The sequence below is a fragment of the Papilio polytes genome, unplaced genomic scaffold (genome assembly GCF_000836215.1).
Source record: "Papilio polytes unplaced genomic scaffold, Ppol_1.0 DF823868.1, whole genome shotgun sequence".
NCBI classification, from domain to species: domain Eukaryota; kingdom Metazoa; phylum Arthropoda; class Insecta; order Lepidoptera; family Papilionidae; genus Papilio; species Papilio polytes.
Window position 1 is genome coordinate 404,922 of NW_013525336.1, and position 9,355 is coordinate 414,276.

Consider the following 9,355-nt stretch of genomic DNA (forward strand, 5'->3'; position numbering starts at 1 on the left):
CAACTGCGACTCGCCTCAATCTAGCAAACTTCCTCCGCGAAACATATTAACTAAGCTTGCTCCCAAACTTAACATACGAGTACTTTGATTATAATTTAGCCTCTAATGTCACTTTAGAGATAAATTACACTTAGGTATTTAATGTAAAAAAAAAACATAAATCAGCGAGATAAATTGTTAGAGTACAATATGAATACATTTGATAATTAGATAGGCTTTTTACTACGGTAAACATATTAGAAACGTGATAGAAAAATAAACACCTTGTCAATTTTCATTTTGATCATTCAAATATCTTCTATAATTAAATATTATTTCCAAATAAACTCACTAAATATTAACTATGTAAATAATTTTCTAAGTAATAGATATTTCATTATTATTGTATAATGACTGGAAGGCGGACTGTATAAATTGGCAACATGAAACCATAAGCCACGAAAGCCATAACTCTACACCCCCTCATTAAAAAAGCAACTGCCTTCAGAGTATTGCATCTTGTTTATTATTCGTATGTAATAGTAGACGAAAATTGTAATGAAGGCCAAGGGATCCCAACAAGAAGATAGATAACAAGCTTTCTATGCGAACATACGGGTTAAGATACAAGTGGTAGCGGTGAAGACAGCTTTCGATCAAGATTTTTAATATAGATAATGTACAATTGTTGTAAAACAGATAAGTTAGAGATTTGTATGACTTTGATGATAAAAATTAAATAAAACACGTTTTTATTCGAGCCAGTTTTTATAAAAACGGAAAATTCTAATTTATAAATTGCGTATATATTTTGAAATGCGATTTGCATTATACTTAAGATGAATATAAATAAATTATATTACATCTGCAGCAACTTTTTAAATGAATACAAGTACTATTTTACGAAATCGCTTTATCTTATCACTTAAAGTTTATCATAAACTTAGTGTAGAGTTGAATTATGCCCACATTCGGTTCGTGTGCTCCGCATACGTTGTACTGTTCCTGACCTCAACGACTCATCAACAAACGCTAATCCCACGGGATCAGAACTTTGAAGGGTTATAATACTTACATGTGCCAAAAATGTTCAAAATTAATTTAAACTAGACATGTACTTGGATAATTTATTGGTATAATCTCATAAACATATTCTGAATTAAACATTTCTATTAGTCTGTGGTAAACGCGCCAAGCTAGCAATGTGTAAAGTAAGGAGGTTTCTGATTTCTTAATGCTGTGTATTATGTAAAAAATAGCAAGATATTATTACTCTAACTTAAACTAACTTTAAAAATTAATTTTACGCGTACATTGTATATTCTAGTGAATTTACAAATGTTATTAAAATTATTTTGAGATTTTGAGCAGGCCGGACTATTGACATAACGCACAACTGTAGTGCGATTGTCGATTGTTTCGTAGCCCATTCAACTGTTTAGTTGCACAACTAAAAATATAGTAGTGTGATAGTTTAGTCAAAGGTTTGCGCGCGCACTTAAGGAAGAAATAATTTTACATTTTCAAATTAATACGATTAAAACTAATTCAATTTCAAGTTGTACGTTATGAAATATGAATAAATTTCCCCATACATCATTTAGCCGATCGGTTGGAACGTGATATAATCCGTTAGTATTTTAACAACAAAATACGGACGTCGACAATTGTTCGTGAATTGTATTGTAACAAACGTTCTATGTCGGGACCGAAACGAGGTTAAAAGCGAGCGAGGAACAATGTTTTGTGAACATGTCGATCAAATGTCAATTCAACACGTGGAGGTAAGAAAATGTATCGACAAGAATAAGGTGTTATTTGAATATGTAATGCGTTAGTTCCATTGTTTTACTATAATATTTTTATATGGATTTCGTTCTTGAATTTTATTGGAAATTCCTTTTCTTAATTTTGTCAATTACAGTTTATTTGTAGTTATTATATTAATGTTTTCTTTAAAACGCCTAGTTCTATATTTAATTTTTAAAAGAAAAAAATAAACATCTTAATCCACTCTACATACTACTGTAAAGTTAGTTTTTAATTCATATTTTCATCATCGAAAATTATTTTTTTTAAATTCACACCGAAAAAAAATGTGAAACAAGATTTAATTTTGCATATTACGTTTTTGTAACTCCACGGTCACACGTCAATCTTTGTGAAGAGTTAACGAGCAGGCGCTCTGTGAACTTAATAAATTATCTTAGTCGCCTACAGCGCGTTTCCTAAGGAAACACGAGATAACATAAAATTACTTCAAAAGTAACCCATTTCGAAACGAGGTTTCAAAACCAAGGTCTGCGTCACTCTCTGAGGGAAAACATGTGACGTACTCCCATAGTTAAAGTCAGCGATAAAACCGGATTGCGTTTTGTAATTTACTATTGTAAATTCTGTAAGCTGCCATTGATTTACTGTTCAGATAAAAACTATACAATTTTACTGTATTTGATTTGAAATCTTTAATTTTACTCCCAAATGTAACATGGAAATATGTAACAAGGGCGTACGTAAATGCAAGACTTAAAAAATAAGGTATGGCAGTCAAAAGGTTGTATTCAAAAAGTTCCCAAGCCCTTTAGTATCAATCATGTAGGTCCCCATTACAATATTTCTACGTGCATCGTTGCAAGTTGGTGCCGTACGTTTTGAAGCTCGTCGGATAAACATCGCGTCGTGAGCGAATGTGGCTGTTAACACGTAACGAGGTGTGGAGTATAAGCCCACCAGTCATGATCATGTCTTAGCCAGTTATTCGCCGACCACTGACCTCCGAACCAGCGGAAAAATGACGTAAAACATTAAAAGCAATTATGAAACTGACGATTATGTGTAAAGAGAATAAGATCCAATTTCGCTTGTCTTTTAAATTATTTACAGCAGTTTTATGTTTAAAGGCGGTAGACGTCGGCACAAGCGATAATTTGTATGCTTCATTGTAGTATTATCTGTACGTGTTCTACGTATAACAAGTGTAAAAGAAGAAATACCAGTGTATAAATAAGGAAATAAGAGGGAATAAGTTTTAAAGTTGCGTTCTGAAGCGAAGATAAAAATCGCTCTGTAATTATATAGGTTGTAAAACAAACTCGTTGATAATTTTAGGTTGCTTGCGTTTGTATTGTTTTACAAAAATATAACACTGTTCACATTGTTTTATTAATACTGTCTGACTTTTTGCTTGGACTCTAATTATACACGGCTGTCCGTTTTAGTGTTGCAACCTTAAGAGCATAACTTGTCTACTCGACTGCTAACCTAAAGTTATGTTAACAATTATCTTTTCAACTGTATCCGTTTCAATCAAGCAATTTTAAGCTAAAATTAAATGAATTTCGGTACGCTGTACATTAAGGACTATTTAGTATCTAACCAAACAACAGTAAAGTGGGAACAAACCGCATCGTTTACCGGTGTCCTATCCAGTAACTCAGACTCCAGATTATGCACTGCGAAATGTTTTAAGTGACTGTTAAATTAAGCTTCATTGTTCACTTTATTATTTAAGTTACAAAGAGGATTTTCGTTGCAGGTTTAACATTACTGCACAAGGTAAACCACTGAATTGGATATTTCATTAGGTATCGTGTTAATTAAATGTTACGAATACTATTTAGGTTCTTGGAATTATAAAAATGGACTTTCTTTCCCTGGGCCGATTGATAGGTAGGCCGAACCGCCTAACGGGACACACTAGTTGTATGTACATACATCTATACTAATCTTATAAAGAGGAACGATTTGTATTTGAGCATGTATTTTTGAAATAACTTAAAAAAACTACTAGGCCGATTTTAAAAATTCTTTTACCATTAGAAAGGTAATTTATCTGTAAGTAACATATGCTATGTTTTTTTTTTAAATTGTTGAATTTCACGCGGACGAGGTTACAAGCAACAGCTAGCATCTTATATTATGTAATATATACTCATAGAAATATTGAAAAAATTAACTGTAGCTCTTTATTTTTTAATCATAATTACAAAATTTAGTGAAGACGTCTACTTAATTAACTATGTATTAAAATAAATTATTATTCTTTAATTTATGTGTGTTTTTAATTTATTTCAAAAAGGTAAGTTACTCATGTAAGTGTAAGTAAATACAATTAAATTTTAATCTCTCGTCCGGTGGTCTCTGGGTAAATACGTTAAGCGATAACTTAAGCTATTAATTAACTAAGTTATCTAACCAAAAGCTTCCAAGTTATCTTTAATATTTTTACATAGTTTAAACATTATCTCAAACTATTTTTTCAATTGCCTTTAATGATTCGAGATTTTTATCTAATTGTAATTTAATCCATTTGTTTTAATGTTAAATTAGTTTTTATACTATAGCTTATCAAAATAAATATACCTTTTATCAGTAAGATTGGAATATTAACTGATTTTTAGTTGTCTAATAATAGTCGGGGAATAATGATTACTTGAATTTAAAATTCGTTAAACTGTACATTTAAAAATGTATTAATTGCTCGTTTTTCTTTACTTTCTACTACTTCTATTAAGTGCTTCACAATTTCACAGACTTTCATGTTACACTTTGTACTATCTAGACTTGACGCTGCCTACTCTAGGTAATAAAATAAATCTCCATATTACGGACAGGTAATGTACTTATTTTTTACGATAACTTCTATTTTCAGTAGGGATTGTTATACAAGAATAGAGTATTAAGTAATGCTCTAGTGAACGAACAATATTCATGCTAGGAGTTAATGAAACCACCTCTTAACATGCAGTGTCGTGGCCAGTTGTGAATAGACTCCCCAGAGATACGGCAGCAGTAATAGCTACTTAGGTAATGGAAAAGTGAATTTGCTATGCAGTACACTGTGTTTAGGGGTAGATTAACGCCATAAGTCGGTTATAGAATATAAATGGACGATTTTATTTAAAACTAGCTTTCGCCCGCGACTTCGTCCGCGTGGAATTAAAAACAAAAAACAAAAATGAGTAGCCTGTGTTCTTCCAGACTATCCTCCACATCTATACCAAAATTCATCAAAATCCGTTCAGCCTCTTAGGCTACAAACTCTAACAAACATCCATCCATCTATTCATCCATCCATCTAAACTTTCGCATTTATAATATTAGTAAGAAGTAAGATAGGATCATTTGATAATAGCATGCATTTTTTTCTAGGTTATCTAAATTCAAAATTAGGTTCTATTTCTTGTATTTGATGGTTTTTAATGATAAAGTTCCCAGAATATAAAACAATGTCTGAGTTTTTAGTCCACTTCCTAGTTTCGTAAACTCGTTTTTATAACCGGCAGCGATGTCTATGGTCATTTAATTTCCATAAAAATGCATTACAACACGAACGAATTATAACTAACGAGCGATTCAATCAAAAGCAATGATGCTCGTCGAAAACGCATCATCAATTCTATAGGAATAAACAAAAAAAGAACTAGCCCGAGAGTGGTAACGATTGATTACATAGGAATTCAATCTCGATGGAATGAGTAACCGCGTTGGCCCTTTTCATTCATTAATTAATCCGAAATGCGTGGAACTCACAAAATAATAGTCTCTTAAACCGATTACTCACGTGGAAGCGTCAATCGCACTTGTACAGATGTCAATTAACCTCGTATTGCGAACACGAATACGTTAAACGGCGGTTCGATTGTTTCACACATTTGAATTCACTGATAGTTTTAATTAGTAACACACGGTTCGCACTTCGATCACAATACAATATGAATGGTGTTTGTTTGTACAGTCTGATAATTTTCAATTTCAATCACTTTTAAATTCACGTACCGTGCAAACGCCTATTTAGGCATTATATTATCACTACATTTTACACTTAATTCCGTGCGGTATTTGAAAAAAAATGCATCAAAATCAATATAACCTATGTCACTGTGTATTAATGTAGCTTTCCAATGACCATGTATATTTTAAAAAGGATTCAATAGTTTTTAATTTTTTTAGTTTTATACAAAAATACAAAATAAAATCATTCTTGTTTAATAACATAAGCTTAATTTATTCTCATTATTAATAATCTTCCTATAATGTAGGTACCCAGAAATAATTATGTTGACACCCTGTAAATATTGTAGAATTAGTATCAGACGGGTTATGCGTCTTAGTCAACTTTTATTTCGTGCACACACTTTCATTATAACGATTGTTGGAAATTTCAAATTTACGTAGATACAAAGACATGATCGGTACAGATGAGTTAAAATTAGCATCGAATAAATTCATTAAAATCAAATCGATGGAGTAAACAATAGTGTCCTCGATGCTACAAAATCACTTCGCTTTTGATCAACAGAATATCTCGTGAGTTCGTCTCTCGCAATCAAACCTCGTACTTTACTAATTGTCTTTCCGATTGCACCTCTGCAATTAACCACATCAAGCGCACCGCTACCCGGACGGAATTGCCAATCAGTTAATGACTGTACATAGATGTATATCCGTAATATTGTTTAACACTCAACTTGTTTGAAGCGCGCACACATTGGACTAAACTATCGCACAACTGTTTAGTCTTGCTTTGATCAAGTGCGCACACTACTCGATTTTGTGTAAATAAACAGTTCAATTGGCTGCGAAGCAGTCGACAATCGCACAAATGTTGTGCGATAATTTAGTCAAAGGTGTGCGCCCGATTCAAGCGTGACTATTTGACATATACGCTCTGGAATTGTTATGTCTGTGGTGCCCCATCAAAGTTACTCTAGTACTTGACTGAAAAAAATCAATATAAATTAAATATTCATTGTATTACCCTAAAAATATAGTCAGACACTGTTTAGTTAAACACCTATTTTAATCCTAGCCGATGATTAATGTTATGGAATGTCAACGTGATTATGTCTTAAAATAAATATGTATCACCACATTGCTTTTGAAATATGCACTTTATTATCTATTGCTCTAGGTCGTATTTTGTTTGTCTGTCCATAATTGTTTTAATTTACGTGGTTTATCAAAATATCCGTGCCAGTATTAGAAAAGGTTGACATTAAGCTAAAATGTATTTGAAACACTCTCATTTTTTTATGGCAAGGCATTCAGTTCTTAAGAAGTTAATATTATCGATAAATACAGCAAAATTTCTACAAAAGCGGTAAATATTTTACTTAAAATAGAGAAGTTCCCGTGTATGATTATTAAAGGACTAAGTTTGTGTTATAAACTGTAAAGTTAGATGCTTCAAAGTTTAGCGCAGTGCGTTAATACCCGTTAAACGGCCAGTCTTCACCTCGTAAACGTTTGTCCGCTTAGAACTTCGATAATTATAAAGTTCGCAGACCATTTGTAGTACGTCCGCCGGCCGCTAATTAGACCACAGACAAAAAATAATTAATTCCCACTACTACGGGAGAACACCGCACGCTCTTTGCCCTATCGACGTCATATTAACTAAAAAAAAATATCATAACTCGTGTCAAATTAATGCAAATTTAGTAACACTGTAAATATACTAGTTGCTACTCCCGATTTTGTCTGCATGAAATTAAAAATGTAGCCTCTGTTCCTCACTGATTACGTATCCTTAATGGTGAAAGAATTTTTGTAATCAGCCCAGTGAATCGAATACGTACGAAAATACAATTTTTTCCTCTTTATAACATTAGTATACTCGTAAGTTGCTTTTGATTTTTTATACGCGGTAGTACAGTTGCCCCAATAAGGCGTTGTTACTATATCTAATTCTGAGATGGATACCATCTCTACGAAACGAGACGCTCAGTTTTGACAATTTCAACTAAATAGTTCAATTGACAGTTAAAATGTTACCTACACATAAACAGTTTCAACTGAACAGTTTGACTCTTCAGTTAAAACACAATAAAATATGACTTTTTAATGGTTCAAATCTAAAATTCATTTATAACATCATGCGGTAAGGTATTTCAATTAAAAGAAGAATGGAAGTTTTCAATGTGGGTAGACGGGAAATCATTAAAGGTTCTCATTAGTCCATTTACCGAAGTGCATGCGGTTTATTTTGCGAGGGAAAAACAAGCTAAATGTTCTCCGTAACGAAGCTCTAGTCCAGTCCAAGGAATAATTATGTTGATTTAGCAAAACAGCTTTTTTACTTAATGCAATAATGAATTAGGTATATATTACCATATACATGAGGAATATAATCTGAAACGTTTAGATATTTAAAATTTGTCGAAAACAATCATGTCGCCAGCTCATGGCCTGAGGAGGCAACCAATAACCAAGGGGGGTAGTAGAAAATATTCTTTTTTTATTCCAAAGAGAATGTTTATCGACATAGGTATCCAAACTCCAGCACATACATCCAAACTTAACATTTAGTGAGATATCAGAATTTTCGAGTCTCTAGTCCCTCTGACGGCGCTCATAAAGTTAAGTTATTGAAGCGTTTACAAGTCTCAAGAAATGTAGTACACAATGAAAGCTGTGTGCGTGTATTGTTATAGATGGGAAGCGAGTGGAACAGACTGGAAAGGAATGGTCTGCGGACTGTCCGCACGGTGTAGGGTTACATGGCAGCGAACGGTGAGAGGTTTCATGAGAGATTAAGAAATTATGGATAAGGTATATACGTTTTTAAATAGACACCTTATTAAGTAACTACATTGGTTATTCTTTTTTAAAATAGCAACATCGCCCTGATATTCTATTTAAAATACCGATGGATCATTTGTTTATTTAATTACTTTTTAACATAAGCCTAGCAATATTTCTAATAGAAAAGTAAAATAAATACTTGAAAGTTATTTTTAGTTTTCATCAAAAAATTTAAGGCATCTCGCATTAAATTTTTGCTGTGATATCTGTGCTGTTATTAACGTAATCATCCAGTATTTTTGTTTTAATATTTAATGCAATAATATTCAATATTATTTTGTTGTGCAATGTAAAATCTATGGAAGTCGCACGCAAGTGTAATCTTATAGGTGCGGAGATGCAGAGCCACAGTGGCGGTCAGGGCGAGCTCAAGTCGAGCCGGACTTCATTCAAACTCACTGACTCTGGAATTTGGTGACGTAACATGACTCATGATCGAATTCTGTGTAATTAAATTATACAGAGAGTTATTTAGGCAGAGAAGTCATTGATAAGCCCTTATAAAAACATTTTTTCAAGAAAAATCACATCAAATACTATTTTTATATTTTTTAATTGTGAGTGTACACACCAGGCTACTTAATGACTGTAGTAGAATACTGAAATTAATCTTACTTACACTTACAATTCAATGTAAGATGCTGAAACATATTTAAATGTCGTTTCAGTAATCGGATATTGCTTCTTGTTTGTTAAATGTATTTTTTCCATTAGAAAACTTTACAGTTATGTTTGATAATGCTGGTGAGATACCATTTATCAGTAAATGTGCTTAAAACATCTTTACCAT